The sequence below is a fragment of the Erinaceus europaeus genome, chromosome 1, assembly GCF_950295315.1.
Source record: "Erinaceus europaeus chromosome 1, mEriEur2.1, whole genome shotgun sequence".
In the NCBI taxonomy this organism is placed as follows: Eukaryota; Metazoa; Chordata; class Mammalia; order Eulipotyphla; family Erinaceidae; genus Erinaceus; species Erinaceus europaeus.
The window spans coordinates 15,549,453-15,568,866 of NC_080162.1; the positions used below are offsets into that span (position 1 = coordinate 15,549,453).

At 42.4% G+C, this 19,414-nt stretch overlaps 1 protein-coding gene across 2 annotated transcripts in view; it reads left to right on the forward strand.

Moving 5' to 3' along the window:
- The window catches only part of REEP3 (receptor accessory protein 3), a 142,994-nt gene that overhangs the window by 103,237 nt on the left and 20,343 nt on the right, over positions 1–19,414 (forward strand). The window lies entirely within an intron of this gene.

A 19,414-nucleotide genomic window follows, 5' to 3' on the forward strand; every position in this document is an offset into this window, starting at 1 on the left:
TTACTGAAATGGACTCAGTAAATCACCATCAGTAAGATGACTTTTCTTTCTCTGTCTCTGATGCTTTCTCTCTCTCGATGGCACTATCTTGGTAGGATTTCTGGCTTACCTCTGCACCTCTCCTTCAACCAATTTGAGGTAACTGATTATCCAAATAAAGCATGACAAAATTCTCCTCTTAAAACTTGAGATTTTACTTAGCTAATTACTAATTTCATGTGTTGTGTTTTGCAATCCAAGTTATCAAATGAATGCCTTCTGTGAACATTTGCATTGTGGCTTTTGTATTTCTTTGCATGTAGTAATTAGTTGGTTTATTTTAATTCCCATAGCATAATTGATTTGGGTGCTTTGTATATGAAAACAGAATACTTCAGATCCAGATAGTGCTGAGTGTGGCTTTTTATATAATTATCGATAATTTATTTATCTTCTGTGTTCCATACCTGCTCCTGGTATAAAATGGGGATTGTTTGCCTGTTTGTATAAAGATGCTGGACTATAAAAGCACAGCAATTGCCGAAAGACAGTAGGAGTCCAGTAAACGTTAGTATCATGTGCCTCTCCATATTCATTCAGGGAAATCTTTGAGTTTGTGGAATAGCAGTGGTCAAGAGATAAACAATATCACGTGGAGTTCCCAGAATAAGCTTTAAATTTTTAGATTAATCTCTGGCTCAGGTGTTGCTCTGAATGTAATCAATAAGATAGAAAAAAATCAATGTTTATGTTTGAAATGTTGCATTGAAGATTAAATGGAAATTTTATGAACTATGTAGCACTGTATGTTTATAACTCCTCTGTTATCAATTACAAGCACTTTATTATAATTTACCGTTATTAGTTTTTGCTTTGACTTGCCTTATAAGAACATTGCTCAGGTAGTGGTGAATACCACTGAGGCTCAGGATTGAACCTGCAGTCTCTTCAGAGAGTCAGACACTAAGGATTTTTTGCATAACCATTATTCAATCTCCTTGATCCCTGCTGCTAGCTTTTATAAGTTGTTTCTTTTATTAATATAAATACATAGTAAGAGAACAAATTTTCCATCTGTTTAAGGATGATTTTCCATTTTAGAAGATTCATTTGCATTTTATTTCTTGCTTAATGAAAATACATTCCTGATTCCCAAATCCTGTAGATTAAAAAGTCAGCAACTGGGAAGTCTCCCAAATGAGAGCAAATGCAGTTACTGAGGAAATAATACAGAATTTCCAAGAACTGAAGGAGACCAGTCTCTAGCTTAGTAAGACACACAAAGTGCCTACCACAATGAATCAAAGAAAATACTGAGTATAAGCAAGGTCATTGGACTATTCCAAAACACCACATTATAAGAAGATTCTTAGATTCCAAACCCTTACTGTATTACTCAAATGATCAAGACTCAGAGTGGCAGTAAATTCATTTGATTTATTTGTGGCATAGTGCCCTCACTCATGGATGAGTTCATCATCCATGAGTTCATCATACCCAGGCCAACTTTTCCATGGAAAGTTAGAGGGAGAAGTTAGAGAGAGAAATTAGAGAGAGGAAACCACAGCACTGGAACTTCTCTCAGTCTCAGTCACAGACTCTCATTTGGTGTCAGGCCTCAGTCCTGGGCTGTGCCCATGGCAAGGCAGGTGCCCACCAGTATACTGTCTCTTGGCACCAAATTTAAATTTCTTAACAATGGCAATGGCAGTTCGTAGACAAGAATAATACCATCTATGAATCCATGTTTTGGGTTTTACTCCATTGCTGTCAGGGTTATTTCTAGGGCGTGGTTCTGGCACTACAAATCCACCGCTTTTGGCAGCCATTTTTTCCTTTTTCTTTGTATTTTACTTCATCAGTCAGAGAGAAATAGGTGTGTGTGTGGGGGGGAAGATACCAGTAGACTGGCTTCACTGCTCAGGACGCTTCTCCTTCAACCCCCTTCAGGTGGGGAACAGGGACTTGAACCTGGGTTCTTGTCCATCCATAATGATTTTTTGCTTTTACTTTTTTTTAAAAAAAAATTTTTATTTATTTCTGAGAAAGATAGGAGGAGAGAGAAAGAACCAGACATCACTCTGGCACATGTGCTGCTGGGGATCGAACTCAGGACCTCATTCTTCAGAGTCCAAAGCTATATCACTGCGCCACCTCCCAGACCACAGCCATAATGATTTTTAACCTCAAATTCTCTCATACAAATTCTAATTAGGCCTGACCCTGCTTAGGTCCCAAGATCAAGCAATGTAAAGGTATGATGACCTAGAAGTCCTCTCAGGTTTTCTGACAGTCAAGTTCTCAGTGATGTAGTTTCAAATACTTTATGTTTAACTATGCACAGTCACAAAATTTACTTCTTGTGCATTCTTTCTCAGACTAGATATGCTTCACCAAGGTAAGGGAATAACCCACACACATGAAACCTGTGGAATTGGGGAAACTAGGTATCCAACACGGGTGACAGTGTCTGACATAGAAGAGAGGTGACAGCACTTCTGGAGTGACTGCTACACAGCAAGTCCTGCCAGATTTAGATTCGGTGGGTGGAAGGTGCCAGAAGAGGTGTCTCTGAAGACAGAGATGAGATCTAAGTGGCTTAATCCTGTACAGGAATGGTACTTAACCAGTTAGCACTTGCTGTTAGCAGTCAGAAAGCACACTGACTTTACACAGCAGATTTTCAGGGAGCTGCACCTTGGCCTTGGACTCTACAGAAAGAATAGTAGAGACACTGTGAAGAGGGAGTAGGACTACTAAACAAATGTGTGGAAAATAAAGAAGTGGAGGGAGTCAGGTGGTAGCGCAGCAGGTTAAGCACCATGTGGCACAAAGTACAAGGACCGGCATAAAGATCCCAGTTCAAAACCCCTGGCTCCCCACCTGCAGGGGAGTCGCTTCACAAGCGGTGAAGCAGGTCTGCAGGTGTCTATCTTTCTCTCCCCTCTCTGTCTTCCCCTCCTCTCTCCATTTCTCTCTGTCCTATCCAACAATGACAACATCAATAACAACAGTAATAACTACAACAATAAAACAACAAGGGCAACAAAAGGGAGTAAATAAATAAATATTTAAAAAAATTTAAAAAAATAAAGAAGTGGAGGCAATAAGTACCAATTCAGAAAGCAGAGAAATTAATGGAGCGTGAATTGGCTCAGCAGTGAACAGCATTTATATCTTAACTCATTAGACCATAGACTACAGCTTGAAAAACTGATTTTTCTCATTTGGGAGGTTAGGAAAAAGGAGAAGAAGGAGGTATAAAAGGACTTAGTCCTCATCTGCCATATAAGGAAAAAAAGTGAATTAAAGTGGTTTCCTGCAAAGGGATGGAAAAAAAGAGGACTAATGGCTTGTTGCTTTCTTTTGATACAAAATTGAGCATTATTTAGCTTTATCAAGGAAGCACACACATTTTTTTTGTATCATGTTATTAGAAATTTAATAATGGTTTTCAAAATTATAAAACTTCAGGGCTATAGTTTCCTGTCACATCCAAGTTCTATGCTTCTCCGTCCCCCAGAAACTTACCAATGCCATTTTTCTACCTTACTTTAATATTTAAGTATCATTTACAACCCTACTGTATGTGATACTTACCTAGGAATACTGATTATTTGTAGGACATTTGTTTTATTTATTTATTTTTTAATATTTATTTATTTTCCTTTTGTTTCCCTTTTTTGTTTTAATGTTGTAGTTATTGTTGTTGTTGGATAGGAGAGGATAGAGAAAAAGGGAGAGAGGAGGGGAAGACAGAGAGGAGGAAAGAAAGATAGACACCTGCAGACCTGCTTTACCGCCTGTGAAGCGACTCCCCTGCAGGGTGGGGAGCCAGTGGTTCAAACTGGGATTCTTACACGGGTCCTTGTGCTTTGCGCCACGTGTGCTTGACCTACTGTGCTACTGCCGACTCCCAGGGACATTTATTTTATGTATGCTTAGTACTTCCAGATTCCATGTGGGGAGTTGGAAATTCCCACTATATGTTTTCTTTATTTATTTACTTGATAGAGACAGGCAAAAATTGAGAGGAAGGGGAAGATGGGGAGAGAGACTGAGAGACACTTGCAGTACTGCTTCACCGCTTGCGAAGCTTTCCCCCTGCAGGTGGGGATCAGGGCTTGAACATGGGTCCTTATGCACCATAACATATGCACTCAACCAGGTGCGTCAGCACTCGGCACCCCTACTATGTTCTATTCCTTTTTATTTTTATTGTGATGCAGCCAATAATAGTACCCTAGATATCTAGTTAGTCTCTGTTTAATGCTTACTGTATGATAGGTACTGAACATGCAACAAAAGTAGTCATGGCCCCCCTCAGGCTATCTAGCCCAATATCTGTATTCACAGAGTGAACATTTTATCTTATCTTTACTTGCTAAGAACAACCCTGTTTGCTTCCATTATTAAAATAAGCATAATCTTACAGAATTATTTTTCTATAGAAAGGCAATAAAAGCAACCCCACATTGTTTTTCTCCACATTTCATCTTTGTGATTCATTGTTTTTATTTATATATTTAACATCATGAAACCATGTTCCCACTTCAAAGGCAGGAAACAGAGAGCCCAGAAGTCATCTTAAGTTACCAGTGAAAAACAAACACACATATCCTGCAATTTTAACTTATTTTGGAACTTTCCCTTCTTACATGTGATGTCATGATCCTTTTGTTAAGGAGATCACTGGCTATGAAGATTGCCTTACCATCATTACCATGAACACAGGAATGCTTATTTCAACCATTCTGGATTTTATTTATGAGAAATAGCCATTAAAATGTGCTTAATAGAGCATACTGCTAACATTATTAACCTCGAGTTTTATTAATGCCTAATTCCAAATGAATGGAAGTAGTTTTATCTTTGGAGATACCAAAGAAAGTCACTGTGATGAAGAATCACTGAACCAGACATTTCATACTCAAGAGTAAATTGAAACTGAAATAGGAGAGAAGCCGAGTTTAAGGAGACATTGCAAGAAAGTCAATAAGAAGACTGAAGGGTAATTTAAAATCTTTTCAATGTATAGTTTGTTTAAACTGTCTTTCATGCTAAAAATGATTGGATTCGTGGTGTGACCTTTAAAGATTGGTAGTATCATTGACTAGGCTTCTCAGGCTGACTTGCCTGAGCGTGTTAAAGATTAAAATAGGAATCTAATCAGAACATTTATTACACCATAAAGCAATTTTCTGAAAATGCTACTCAGTTCTGTGACCTCATTACCAGGCATCTGTTCACAAGGTCAGTGTACAAGTTTATTTTCGCTGAGCAAAGCATAAACATAGGAAGGACCTTCAAGGATTTTGCTGAGGATGTTGAATTCACCATAGCTTTTCACTTAACAAGTGTAGGTAGCTTTTGAACTAGTGAGCAACAATACTACTAGATTTAAAACAAACAAACAAACAAAATCAGAAGTATTGTTGGTGATATGCTTCAGCCATGCCTTTGGATCCCTTCTTTCTCTTCAAAGATTCTTTTGCAGACACTACTGAAGCATTATAGAAGTTAGAGCCTTTTAGGTAAAATTATTGAAGTCTAGTGACTTTAAATCATCATGATTAGGTTTAAAAAAAAAAACAACTTGGGAGTCGAGCAGTAGCACAGCAGGTTAAGTGCAAAGCGCAAGGATTTGCGTAAGAATCCCGGTTCGAGCCCTTGGCTTCCCACCTGCAGGTGGTGAAGCAGGTCTGCAGGTGTCTATCTTTCTCTCCCGCTGTCTTCCCCTCCTCTCTCCATTTCCTTCTGTCCTATCCAACAATAATAACTACAACAATAAGAAAACAACAAGAGCAACAAAAGGGAGTAAATCAATATATATTTTTTTTAAAAAAAAACTTGATATTTTGCTGTTGAAGTGGTTCTTTGCTAATGAATTTGATTGAGGGTATTGGGGCCAGGTGGTGACGCACCCAATTGAGTGCGCATGTTATAACGCTTAAGTCCCAGGTCCCCACCTGCAAGAAAGCTTTGCAAGTGGTGAAGCAGGGCTGCAGGTGGTCTCTCTGTCTCTTTCTCCCTCTATCTTCCCTTACCCTCTCGATCTGGATGTTTCTATCCAGTAAATAAAGATAATAAAATTTTAGGAAGTCGGGCCATAGTGCAGTGGGTTAAGCGCCATGTGGCACAAAGCACAGGGACCGACTAAAGGAGCCTCTGGCTCCCCACCTGTAGGGGTGTCGCTTCACAAGCGGTGAAGCAGGTCTGCAGGTGTCTCTCTTTCTCTCCCCCTTCTCTGTCTTCCCCTCCTCTCTCCATTTCTCTCTGTCCTATCCAACAACAAGGACATCAATAATAACTACAACAATAAAATACAAGGGCAACAAGAGGGAATAAATAAATATTTTTTAAAAATTTAAACAAAGAATTTGAGGGTACTTAGCAGCTTGGTATCATACATTTAAAAAAAATTATCTTGACAGTGAGTAAAAAGAAAGGTTATATAGTAATAAATATTTTCCCTACAATCTGGTAAAGCAGAATCTTAAAAATGAACACTGAATTTTGTAGTAAGTTATCTGTATTGTTTTGATCTTGTTTCTACTACTAATGAGGGGAATATGCACAAATATGTACACTGATCTAAGGAAGGAGTGAAACCTCATTTCAAAAGACTCCTTAAGCCCATTAAAACAGTGGTGAATATCTGAGAAAAAAAATCAGCCCCTATCCTTAAAAAGAAAAAAAAAAGACACTTGACAATGTCTGGAGACATTTTGGGTTGCCATAACTGAGGGAGGTGGGTAGGTGAAGATATTGATAAGTTGAGGGAAACATACTGTTCTCTAATACACAGGACTGCTTCCCCACAACCCATATATCCAGCCCCAATTCTCAGTAGTACTGAGCTTGAGGTACCCTACTCTAAATGAATAATGAGTTAAAAAAAAAAGGGGAAGGGTTCTGGCCAGTGGCACACTTAGTTAGTAAGTATACATTGTTGTTAAAATTTTCGGAGGCTCTAGCTGGCCGGGCTAGCTTCTCGGGCCGGTAACAGAGACGCGGAGACAACGGCTGGGCAGGGAACCTGTATTTCTTTATTCAAACGATTCATAAACTGTTGGGTAGTTGCCATCTCCCCCTGGCTTCTGCTTAACCATATGCCTATATAGGGATTTTAGTGATCCAAAGCTTTGGTCTATTTACATAAATCACTTTTACATAAAGCACTCCAGGGCATTGGTGGTTCTATGATAGGATTCTCTCCTGCTCCACCCCCTCCTTGTCACACACTGATCCCTTCTTTGTCACACTCTGATTTTCACCAGTCACTTTTCTCTCCACCCTCTCTATATCACATCCTGTTTCCACCCTACTTGGAGAGTATAAAAACAGCTGCTCTTCTGATTAAAGACACTTGGAAATTGCTTTCCGGCTCCGAGAGTTCCAGAGTGTATCTCCTGCGGAAGTTGGTGCAGCACGAGTTCTTGATCCCTCTCCCACACAGCAGCCTAGATCAGCTCCAGTTGAGTTCTCTCCAACCCAGAGAGCACTAGCTCGGGAAGAAGTACCCTCAGGCTATCCCGGCATCTGGCGCCCGAACAGGGACCTGTAAGCAGCAGATTATCAAGAAGACATCTTAGATAAGTACACACCTTTTTGGGTATCTGCAATATTGTGTTAAGGCACTGTGATTTTTTTTCTTTCTTATTGTTTTCCGTAGATCTTTCCACCATGGAAAATCTTCTCCAAATCCTGCATTCTTTTTCCAGTATACAATTTTTATATATCTGGGACATTTTTCTCAGGGCTTCACCTTATATCCTGTTGATCATCATAGCAGCTTTTAAGGGATATATAGGTCAACCTCTCAAAAGTCTTAAGGACCTAGAGGCTGAGGTCAAAGAGATAAAGGAAGTAATCATAGAACTTAACCAGCACCTTAAAAACAAGAAGAAGCAAAGGCCTGTCATGATCTTGACCCACCCTAATTCCTCTGCATCTTGCCCTGAGGCCCCTATTTTGACATCTTGCCCTGAGGCCCCTATTTTGGCAGACACGTGTCCGAATTCTCCTTTGGACTCCACAGCCACTTCTTCGGCCACCCCCATTTTGGCAGAAACGTGTCCGGAACCTCCTGCTGCCTCCACGGCTGCTTCTTCACCCCACCCTGTTTTGATAGACACATGTCCGAATTCTCCTGTAGCCTCCAAAACCACTTCTTCGGCCACTTGTCCAGAAGCTTCCACTTCGATGACTCCTCCTACCGCTACACACTTATCAGAGCAAGTCCACACATTTCCGGTCAATGTTGCCCCCAATAGACAAAAACCTCAGGCCTGGTATCCATATTCCGCCACAGACCTGAAGGAACTACGCCAGGCTATCAAAGATGACGGTGTTCATGCCCCATGGACCAGGTCCATTTTACAAGGCCTGCTTCAGAACCTTAATACCCCCTCAAGATTGGAGAGATGTGACTCGTGCTACGCTCCCAGGCCCCCTCTTCCTGCAATGGGAGGCATTCTTTCGTGACGAATGTTTACAACAATCGCGGAAAAATATTCAAAATCAGCCAGAGGGTAATTTTGATGCATTGTTTGGAACAGGCCAATTAGAAACAGGGATTCAACAGGCGGAAGCCAAGTTTCCAGCGGGGTATTTTGATCAAGTATGCCTGTGTGCATTAAAAGCATGGGAGCGATTAACACCACCCATGGGAGCAGCCTCAGCCCCCATTCTCTCCCTGCAACAAGAACCTGATGAATCCCTCGCTAAATTCATTGCCAGGGTCCAGTCGAGTTTGGAAAGGAAGATTTATAATCCTGACGCTCGTTTTCTCCTTCTGCGATCCATAGTCTGGGATGGAATGCTTCCGCATTTTCGACAGGCCTGTATCACTCTTAAAAACGAACACCCAGATACTTGGATTCTAGCTACACAGGATCTCAGATCAAGCTCTTTTCAAGGACCTATGTTACAGGCCTATGCAGCTACCTTACATAAGCAAAAAGGAGCTTGCTTTCAGTGCGGTCGCCAAGGGCATTGGCGTAACCAATGTCCAGAAAATAGACCGCGACCCCACCTCCAGTCAGGGCGACCCCACCTCCAATCAGGGCAACCCCGCCTCCAGACAGGGAATCAGAGACCACGAATGCCTTGTCCCAGATGCCAGAAAGGATTTCACTGGAGGAGAGATTGTTGGTCAAGGTTCCATAGGAACGGCACGCCTCTGCCAAATGTAAACAGGGATTTAAACTAGGTATGGGGCTTCCCTTAGCCCCGCCCCCAAGAGGGAAGGAAGCAGGTCGCCCGCTTGGTGCTGTGCCCTTCTTCCACAAACAGAAGCCCAGCTTGGGACCCAATCCATCGCTACACCCACCACGCCAAGTAACAATAACAGAGGGTGAGCAGAAGGAGGAACCCGCAGTATGTGGGAACTTCCAGCATAGAAATAACCGGCTGGAGCAAGAGAACAGCTCGAATTCAGAGCCTGAGATTTTATGGACCACCCCTGTTTTAGAAAGGGGTCACCCAACTATGACAGTAAAGATTGGTAATATTCCTTTTAAATGTTTGATTGACACGGGAGCAGATAAGACAATATTAAGAAAAGCAGAGGTTCCCCAGAGTTGGGAACTCCTCCCAGGACCACGCTTACATGGTGTTGGAGGATTGACTCAGGCATTCCGCACACGAGATTCCCTTGTGTGGGAAGATCCAGAAGGGACTACCGGATGCTTTCAGCCTTTAATAGCTGATATAAGCACCAATCTATTGGGAAGAGACTTGCTGGAATCTTTAGATGTAGTGATATCCTCAGACACCTCTGCAGGACACCACACTCACTCCTGTGAGACTGCTAGACCCAACCAGCACCCCCAATACTAACTGCCACTGTTCGTAACAGAACTCCCCGCTTAGATTGGCTTTCTAATGAGCCTGTCTGGGTGGAACAGTGGCCTTTGCCTAGGGAGAAGCTAGAAATTTTTAAAAAACTCGTCCAAGAGCAGTTATCTTTGGGACACATTCGTCATTCTCGGAGCCCATGGAATACTCCAGTCTTTGTGATTAAAAAGCGCTCAGGAAAATGGCGCCTCCTCCAAGATCTTCGTGCAGTTAATAAAACCATGCAGGTTTGGGGCTCCCCCCAAAGGGGTTTGCCTCTTGCTTCCGCAATTCCCACAGGAATTCCAATCATAGCTATTGATATACAGGATTGTTTTTTCTCTATTCCCTTACACCCACAAGATTGTAAACGTTTTGCTTTCTCTGTTCCTTCTATTAATAATGCCAGCCCTGCCGATAGATTTGAATGGGTGGTACTGCCCCAGGGCATGGCTAATAGTCCTACTATTTGTCAAGAGGTTGTTAAATCTGCCCTTTTCCCATATATTCATAAGGGCCTTAAGGTTTTTCATTATATGGATGACGTGTTAATATGGGGAGAATTAGACACAGATCTCTCCGCCCTACATGATTTTCTAATCCCTGCCTTAAAGAGAAGTGGACTTAATGTAGCTCCTGAGAAGATACAGCTAAACCCTCCAATATCTGTCTTAGGCTCAGAGATTTCCCTAACGCAGATTCGTCCTTTAAAACCTTGTGTTACTTTTCCTTCTAATCTCACTCTTGCTTCTTTACAAAGTTTTCTTGGAAATTTGAATTGGCTTAGGCAGTATCTTTATCTGCCTACGAGCTGCCTGCAACCACTGTTCGATCTGTTAAAAGGAAACAAACAGCCCTCCTCAAAGCGTATGTTAACCCCCGAAGCATCCTTGGCTCTGGAAAAAGTTAACCAGGCTCTCCAGGACATGCACCTCGTTCGATTCTCCCCCTCCTCTCCAGTAAATATTCTAATCTTTAACTCCACCCCCACGGTAGTGGGGGCATTGTGGCAGAAACATGGCGTTCTCGAATGGCTTCATACGCCAGTAGGCGGAGCTCCAAGACTCCTTACCAAGATTGATGCCTTAGCATTTATGGTTCGCCAAGGAAGAAACAGATCGGTTCAGGTCTTAGGAAGGGAACCAGATTCAATCATTCTTCCCTTTTCTCTCACTGATACAGAATGGCTCATACGCCACCATTCTCGTTTTGCCATAAGTTTAATGGGTTTTCCAGGACAATTAGATAATCATTTTCCCTCTAATAATTTGATAGCTTCTTTACCTCTGTTGCCTCTTCTAGTACCTAAACTTTTCTCTCGAGATCCCATCCCCTCTGCTCCTACAGTGTTCACTGATGGTGGAAAAAAGGGAGCTGCTACCCTTATATATTATCCAGACCAGCAATACCCCAAACCTCTCTTTACTGAACTTCCTGATAATTCCCCTCAGTACAAAGAACTTTATGCTGTTTTCCTTGCATTAAAAGCTGTACCAGAATCCTTCAACCTTTTTTCTGACAGTGTGTATACTGTTAACTTACTTCCATGGCTTGCTCGATCTTATGTAAGAATTGATGACAACCCACTTTCTCCTCTTTTAATTCAAATTGCCTCTATGCTCTGTTCTCGAACCCATCCACTGTATGTTCAGCACCTACGTTCCCACAGCCCTCTTCCTGGTCCCCTGTCCGAAGGGAATGCTGCAGCTGACCGCCTTGCCTCCACAGGAATTCTCCTAGCCTCTGTCTCTAATCCTGCTGACTTTCATTCCCTAACCCATGTTAATCTTAAAGGTCTTCGAGCTCGATTTCCTGATATTCCTCTGCCACAGTTAAAACGTATTCTTGCTACATGTTCCTCCTGTGCAGGTCTAATCAAAACACCTGCTATTCAGACTCTGGGGGTTAATCCTCGAGGTTTAAAAGCCAACGCTCTTTGGCAAATTGATGTTACCCACATACCTAACTTTGGCAAACAAAAATATGTGTTCGTCTCAATTGATACCTTCTCTAAGTTTATGTGGGCTACAGCTCAGACTGGAGAAAACTCAAAAAAGCTTATAAGCCATATGCTCTCCTGTTTTGCTGTAATGGGCTTACCTCTTCAACTTAAAACGGATAATGGACCTGCTTTTACCAGCAAACAATTTAAAGATTTTTGTTCCCTCTGGAACATTACTCATACTACAGGTATTCCGTATAATCCACAGGGACAAGGCATTGTTGAGAGGGCCCATCAAACTCTTAAGGCTCAATTAAATAAAGAAAAAGGGGAAATGTACCCCCCTAATATCCAGCTGGCAAAAGCCTTAACTACATTAAATCTCTTTAATATTTACAAAAACTCCGACCAACCTCCTATAATTCTTCATTGGCAAACACCACCCACCCTCCCAGCTATTAAAGTCAAATGGAAAGACCCACTTGATAAAATTTGGAAAGGACCTGACCCCCTGTTGACTATGGGGAGGGGTTTCGCATGTATTTTTCCACAAAATTACTCCAAGCCTGTTTGGGTTCCTGCCCGCCATGTCCGGCAATACCCACATGATGGCGCTGATATCCCTGAAGAACAAGAAACACTGCAAGAAGACTGGCTGCAAGAGGACTGGCTACAGGATGCACCCCAGGATCCATAATACAGCATGGCAGAATCAAAAAAAAAAATCTGATTCACAGAACTTCCCCCCCCCGAATGAATGTCTTATGCTATGACTGGCCAGTTGTGTTTTGTGAGTGAGTGAGTGAAAAAAAAAAAATTGAGTGACCAAAATTTTTGTATGACCCATTGTGCTCAGAGTACTCTGAAAAGTTAACTGACTTTATATAAAATGGCTGGACGCAGCCATGGTTTCTGGAGACGTCCAGAAACAGTCCAAAAATTGTTCATTCCCCCTTTTGATTTCTTTTTTAAGTCTTGATACCAATATGAAATGTTTAGTCTTAAACTGTGTGAGTAAAGATGGTTCAACTATGACAGTAGTTCTGAATTCACATTTGAAATGATATATCTTATTTACAAGTTTTTCTCCTCCTGTGTGTTATAAACTATATGTTTAATATGCGTGTTACAAGTTTGGTAAACATTAACTTAACAGTTAAATTGTAACTTCGAAGTTACATTTTTACGAGAAGAGGTAAAATCAATTCATTTAAGTAACTGAGTGTTTAAGGTAAAACTCTAAATATTCAATGTGACAATTCATCATCTCCTAAGTTAAAATACAGATTCTCTATACAGGACATTTTTGGAGGGCCCCCAAAAATGTCCTGTAAGCTATCTTGTGGAAATTAATCCACAACAAATTTGGCATCAATCTGATATTGTAAATGTACCAAAAAAAAAAAATTGTCACTAAAATGTGTTAACTCTAGTAACCTGAGTTTGCTTAAAAACCCAATGTAAAAATAGTCAAGAATCAATATATGTAACTTAAACTCGGTATGAAAACTTTGCTATATAAAGACTGCTACATGAGGTCACGTAAGATGACCTTTACACAAAATTATAAAGATACCTAAACCAGTTATAATCATTGAGTTATCAATTGTAGTAAACTTCTAATTTGTTACAAAGTTTTTTCATAAGTAATTGACTACAGCTATGACAAGCCTTCGCATAAAGAAGCATCTGCTCATATAGAATCCCCAGAAATCCATCTTGGACCCCTGACCTCTGACATCACCCACAATTACAGCCATCCCCAGAAACCCATGATGTGACCTGACACGATCTGGAGAACCTGATTCACAGACTCCGAAGGACAAGACTTTCCTACTGCCTTTCTCTCAACCATCGGTGTCTGCTCTTCCTGCTTCTGTTTCGCCCATCATGTTTTGGCGGTTCCAGGTCACTCTCTACAGAGAAGAAAAGTTCCGGTGGCCATCCTCCTCCATCAAGATAGACGTGTGGCATTTATTTCCTGGCCATTGACATTGGACTGATGCTTCTATAGAACTTGCTGGACACTCCTTTTATACTGCTGGACTTCTTGAAGAATGACTGTAGCAGTTCATAGAACTTACCGCCAGCTGACTCGGGATTTTGCAATGCCAGATCACCCCTCTAGCCCCTCGGCTTATCAGGCCCCCACTCCTCCACCCATCAGGCTCACTCTGTCTCTTGCTACTCTTACTTATCCCTCCCTGTCTTGTGCTAGTTATTTTTGAAGACACTTACACACTATCATTCTGCTTTCTTCCCAACAGGTTTCCGTTCACCCCTACACTGTTATTCCCCTGACAGAGATGAAGCCTTTTACAGACATTGACCCAGTTATATATGGCCATTAAGTAAGAGGAAGATGTTGGGGAATTGTGAGGATATGGTTGAGCTTGGAAGGGCTTGAGCCTGAGGGGTGTGTCAATCCTGTTAGTCTCTCTCTCCACAGAGAGGTTGAGCAAGGAGGGACAGTAGAACCCCAAAAAAGGTGTGCCTCTTATCAGTCTCCCTGCCTCACAAAGTGCCCAGCACTCCTGATACTATGGCAAAAAGTTAAAAAGAAAGGGGGAGATGTTGGGTAGTTGCCATCTCCCCCTGGCTTCTGCTTAACCATATGCCTATATAGGGATTTTAGTGATCTAAAGCTTTGGTCTATTTACATAAATCACTTTTACATAAAGCACTCCAGGGCATTGGTGGTTCTATGATAGGATTCTCTCCTGCTCCACCCCCTCCTTGTCACACACTGATCCCTTCTTTGTCACACTCTGATTTTCACCAGTCACTTTTCTCTCCACCCTCTCTATATCACATCCTGTTTCCACCCTACTTGGAGAGTATAAAAACAGCTGCTCTTCTGATTAAAGACACTTGGAAATTGCTTTCCGGCTCCGAGAGTTCCAGAGTGTATCTCCTGCGGAAGTTGGTGCAGCACGAGTTCCTGATCCCTCTCCCACACAGCAGCCTAGATCAGCTCCAGTTGAGTTCTCTCCAACCCAGAGAGCACTAGCTCGGGAAGAAGTACCCTCAGGCTATCCCGGCAATAAACTAAGACAAACTAATCACCAAACAGAACTCTGCTGTCTCTTTGCAGCGGCACAAGCACTCTCTCTTACTCTGGAACTCAGGAACCCAGGAACTCTGGCGGGGTTCCTTCGGAGCGGGGCCAAGCATGCCCACAAAACTAACTGGACTGATCTAATTCTCTCGGTGGGGGAGAACTAGAACCCAATGTAAAGCATACAACAATTCCCCCTTTTTAACTAAATGGCTACAGTATCAAGGGTGTGGGGTGAACAGAAACATATATCATACAGGCATTTTTTAAAAAGAAACTGGCACAAACATGGAGAAACATGCAAGCAAGTAACAAGAACCAGTGTGCTGCCAAGGGAAGGCCTGAGGGGGCCTTTTTTGCCTCTGTGGGCAAAACTTTATCAGCTTAAAAAAAACATTTCTTGCCTCTGGGGGGCGTACTTGTCTCGACGGACATTTGCATGGGGGTTGGGAACGGCCTAGAGTCCCAAAGGCAGCTGGCTGCAATTTACTTACTATGAAACAAAACTTGTTATTAGCATAACCAAAGCACAATCTAACGTTTTTAATAGAGAAGGAATTTGAGACTTTTATATATCAACAACGTCTTTTAACCTTTTGTTACACCCATTCAAGATGGAGTCACACCCTAGGTGTGCGCAGGAAAGGAAACCTTAGGCATGAGAATAATTAGCATAGCCATTGTGCAATCTACCATTTCTAATAGAGTAGGTAATGGAGAGTTTTACATATCAACAAGTCTATTTGACCTTTTGTTTAGACCAACTTAGTTAAAATATATTGTTAACTAATTTTACTTTTACCTCAGACTTTAAATGTAAGTTAATTTTATCTTTATGAGAATTACGTTGAAAACCTTTTTCATTTAACTTTGACTAGTAAGAATTTAGCCTTAAAGTTACTGTTTACCAAACTTTAAACATACACATAAACATGGTCATTAATACACTAGGAGAGAAACCTTTGTTACGAAGACATGTCATTTTAAACACGAATTTAAATCTGTACTGTCTTAGTTGTTGGGGAGGGGGGGTTTCACCATCTGGAGGTGGCTTCCCGTGCAGCTTCACTTCTAGGAATTGCAGGTTGCGATCTCTGCACAAATCTCTGCGTACTCCAGCTTGTCTGCCTTCAGACGGGACCGGCAGCTGGAGATCTCGTGTGCCCAGTTTCGGCAGGGAGCCCGGGGGTCCGGGAGGCCCGGGATGGTTCCAGAATTCATGGCAAGAGGGCAGGCGGGCCAGTTTTGTAGAAGGTATGGGCCTAGGTGCCCAGGGGTGGCGGCCATGATAGGCCTCCACGGCCCTGCCCCATGGTCCTGCCATGTCTGCTGCCCTGCTCGCAGTGGCTGAGCAGCGTGGAGGGATCACGCGTCCAGTGCCCTGCTCCACGCGGTGGAGAGCCGGCTCCTGTGGGCTGGCCTGCGTGCTGGCATTGGGCTCTTGCGTGGTGGAATCGGGCTCCAGCGTGTTGGCATCGGGCTCTTGGGGCTCTTGTGTGCTGGTGTCGGCCTCCTGCGGGCTGCGGACGCGGTGCGCGGGGTTGTCTGGGCGCAGCCGGCTGGCTGGCTGTTTAACCAGGTGGAAACAGCAGCTCCGTGCCTCGCCTCCCACCCGCTGGCTCTTCCCGCTGGCTGTTCTGAGTTCGCCCGAGTGAGTGGAAACCACAGAGTGGTCCAGAGATAAATGTTCCAGAAACAGTGAAACAGTCTCATGAAGAAAGAGCAGAGGCCTTTGGAGATCTCTTCACAAGCAGAAGAGAAGGCCATAGTGCATAGGTAGCCAAATTGTCTTTACTTATCTGAGAGATGCGCAGGTCAGGTCCACGTGGGCGCCATTTGTTGTTAAAATTTTGTAGTCTCTTGCTGGCCGGGCTAGCTTCACGGGCGGGTAACAGAGACGCGGAGACAACGGCTGGGCAGGGAACCTGTATTTCTTTATTCAAACAATTCATAAACTAAGACAAACTAATCACCAAACAGAACTCTGCTGTCTCTTTGCAGTGGCACAAGCACTCTCTCTTACTCTGGAACTCAGGAACCCAGGAACTCTGGTGGGGTTCCTTCGGGGCGGGGCCAAGCAGGCCCGCGAAACTAACTGGACTGATCTAATTCTCTCGGTGGGGGAGAACTAGAACCCAATGTAAAGCATACAACAATACATGTTACCATGTGCAAGGACCTGGGTTCAAGTCTCCCAGTCCCCACTTGCAGGGGGAAGGCTTCACAAATTGTGAAACAGTTATGTACGTGTCTTGTTGTCTCTCTCTTCCTCTCCTTCCCCCTTCCCTCTCAATCTCTCTCTGTCCTATCAAACAAAAGTTATATATATATATATATATATATATATATATATATATATATATATATATATATATATGAAAGCTAACAGGATGTATAAAAATGTATAGGGAATTTCAGGAGAGGGTTACAATTAATTTCTCCAGTTTTCTTTTGTTTCCGTTGTTTAATATATATGTTGTTTTTACAGAACTTTGGTGGGTATGGTGTGTGATTATAATCCTACAATCTTGTAACAAACTATTAAGAACAGATAGAAATTATTTGTATACAAAAAGAAATATATTTTTAATCCGTAAGTCAGTAAATTACATTATTCACTTAACGTAAAGTTAAATCCATTCTAGGCTTGAAGAGATTATCTGTTGAACAACCACAGGGAAAAGAGACTTCTCTGAAAACTAAGAAAAGGCCTTATCTAAAATTATAATGTAGTATGTCAAGGATCAACAAGAAATAGAGCTTAACAGCTGTTTGTTATTGAATGGTATAGTAAGAATTACTTGCTAGGTGTAAGGATCCCGGTTTAAGCCCCCAGCTCCCCACCTGCAAGGGGGGGTCATTTCACAAGCAGTGAAACAGGTCTTTAGGTGTCTGTCTTTCTCTCCCCCTCTCTGTCTTCCGCTCCTCTCTTGATTTCTTTCTGTCCTATCCAGCAACAACAACAGCAATAACAATAACGACAACAAGGGCAACAAAATGGGGGAGGCAGGAGCAGTGGATTCATATTTCTGATGTCATCTGCTGTCTCTTTTGGTTTTTACATTGTGATGGCATCAAATATAGGGCCTCATTTATGCAAAGCATGCCCTCAGCCACAGCATCATGTCCCTGGTCCCTAAATAAACATAGTGAATTGAGGACTGGGACAGTGGCTCATCAGTGGACCACATACTCAGCATTCTTAGTAAAGCCAAGTGCTTGACATCTAGCAGCTCATTAAAAAACAGCAACAATGAGGCGCCGGGTGGTGGCGCACCTGGTTGCTCGCACATGTTACAGTGCTCAAGGACGGGAGTCCAGCGGTAGCACAGCGGGTTAAGTGCACGTGGTGCAAAGCTCAAGGACCAGCTGAAGAATCTCAGGTAGAGCCCCTGGCTCCCCACCTGCAGGGGAGTCGCTTCACAGGCAGTGAAGCAGGTCTGTAGGTGTCAATCTCTCCCCTCTCTCCATTTCTCTCTGGCATATCTAACATTGACGATATGAGTAACAACAATAATAACTACAACAATAAAAACAACAAGGGCAACAAAAATAGGTAATAAATAAATATTAAAAAAACTTAAAAAATAAAACAACGATGCTCAAGGACCCAGGTTCAAGTCCCTGGTGGTCCGTACCTGCAGGGGGAAAGCTTCACAAGTGGTGAAGCAGAGCTGCAGGTGCCTCTCTGGCTCTCTCTCTCTATATATATATCTCCCCCTTCTCAATTTCTGGCAGTTTCTATCCAATAAATAAATAAAGATAATAAAAAAAACAACAAATGATGACCAACATAAATGGCAGAAAGCTATTTTACTCTTTTAAGAAAGGTGCAGAGGATTAGCAAAACAGCTCACCTGTGTAGTTTACTTGTTTTGCCATGCACACCAGCCAGTTTGGGGTCCAAGTCCCACCAGACAGGAGGAAGCTTTGGTTCTGTGATATCTCTCCCCGCATTCTTTGTCTCCTTCATTCTAAATCTGTGTGAGTCAGTGGCAAAGCCCTGTTGATGGCAGACTGGAAGGACGGAAAGAAGGGAAGGGACAAGGATGGGTGGATGGATGGAAAGGGAGAATATATCCATAACACAGAACAGAACAGAACACAATATTACACTTTCATTCCACTCGTGTGCCTGGACATTTGAGTAGTCGCTCAGATGTCCTTGGCTATATTAATCAGTGTGCTCTGTGAGGGCAGCTCAGTTATCTGCTTCTCAGCTGAAGAACTTCTCAGACCCAGAATCTGAATGTATTTGAGCGGTAGTGTACTCCTGAACCTCCATGTATAAACGCCAGTGTTTACAAGACGCCATGCTTCTATTTATAGAGAACTCTCTAGCTATCTAAAGGAATGGGAAAGAAGAGATGTTCTGGGAAAGTAGAAGTCCAAGGCTTGTCCCTCTCCTTTAGCTTATTAAGATATTTTTCTGAAGACAAAATGTATACAAAACAACAACAGCACTACTAGTAACGTGTGCGCTCACTTGTGAAGTATACTTCAGTCAGTGATGCTACTTTTATAGATACCAGTTTATGGATGACGTATAACTGGACTCATTTAGTGGCACTTTTGGACCTTGAGAGCTGGTTTGG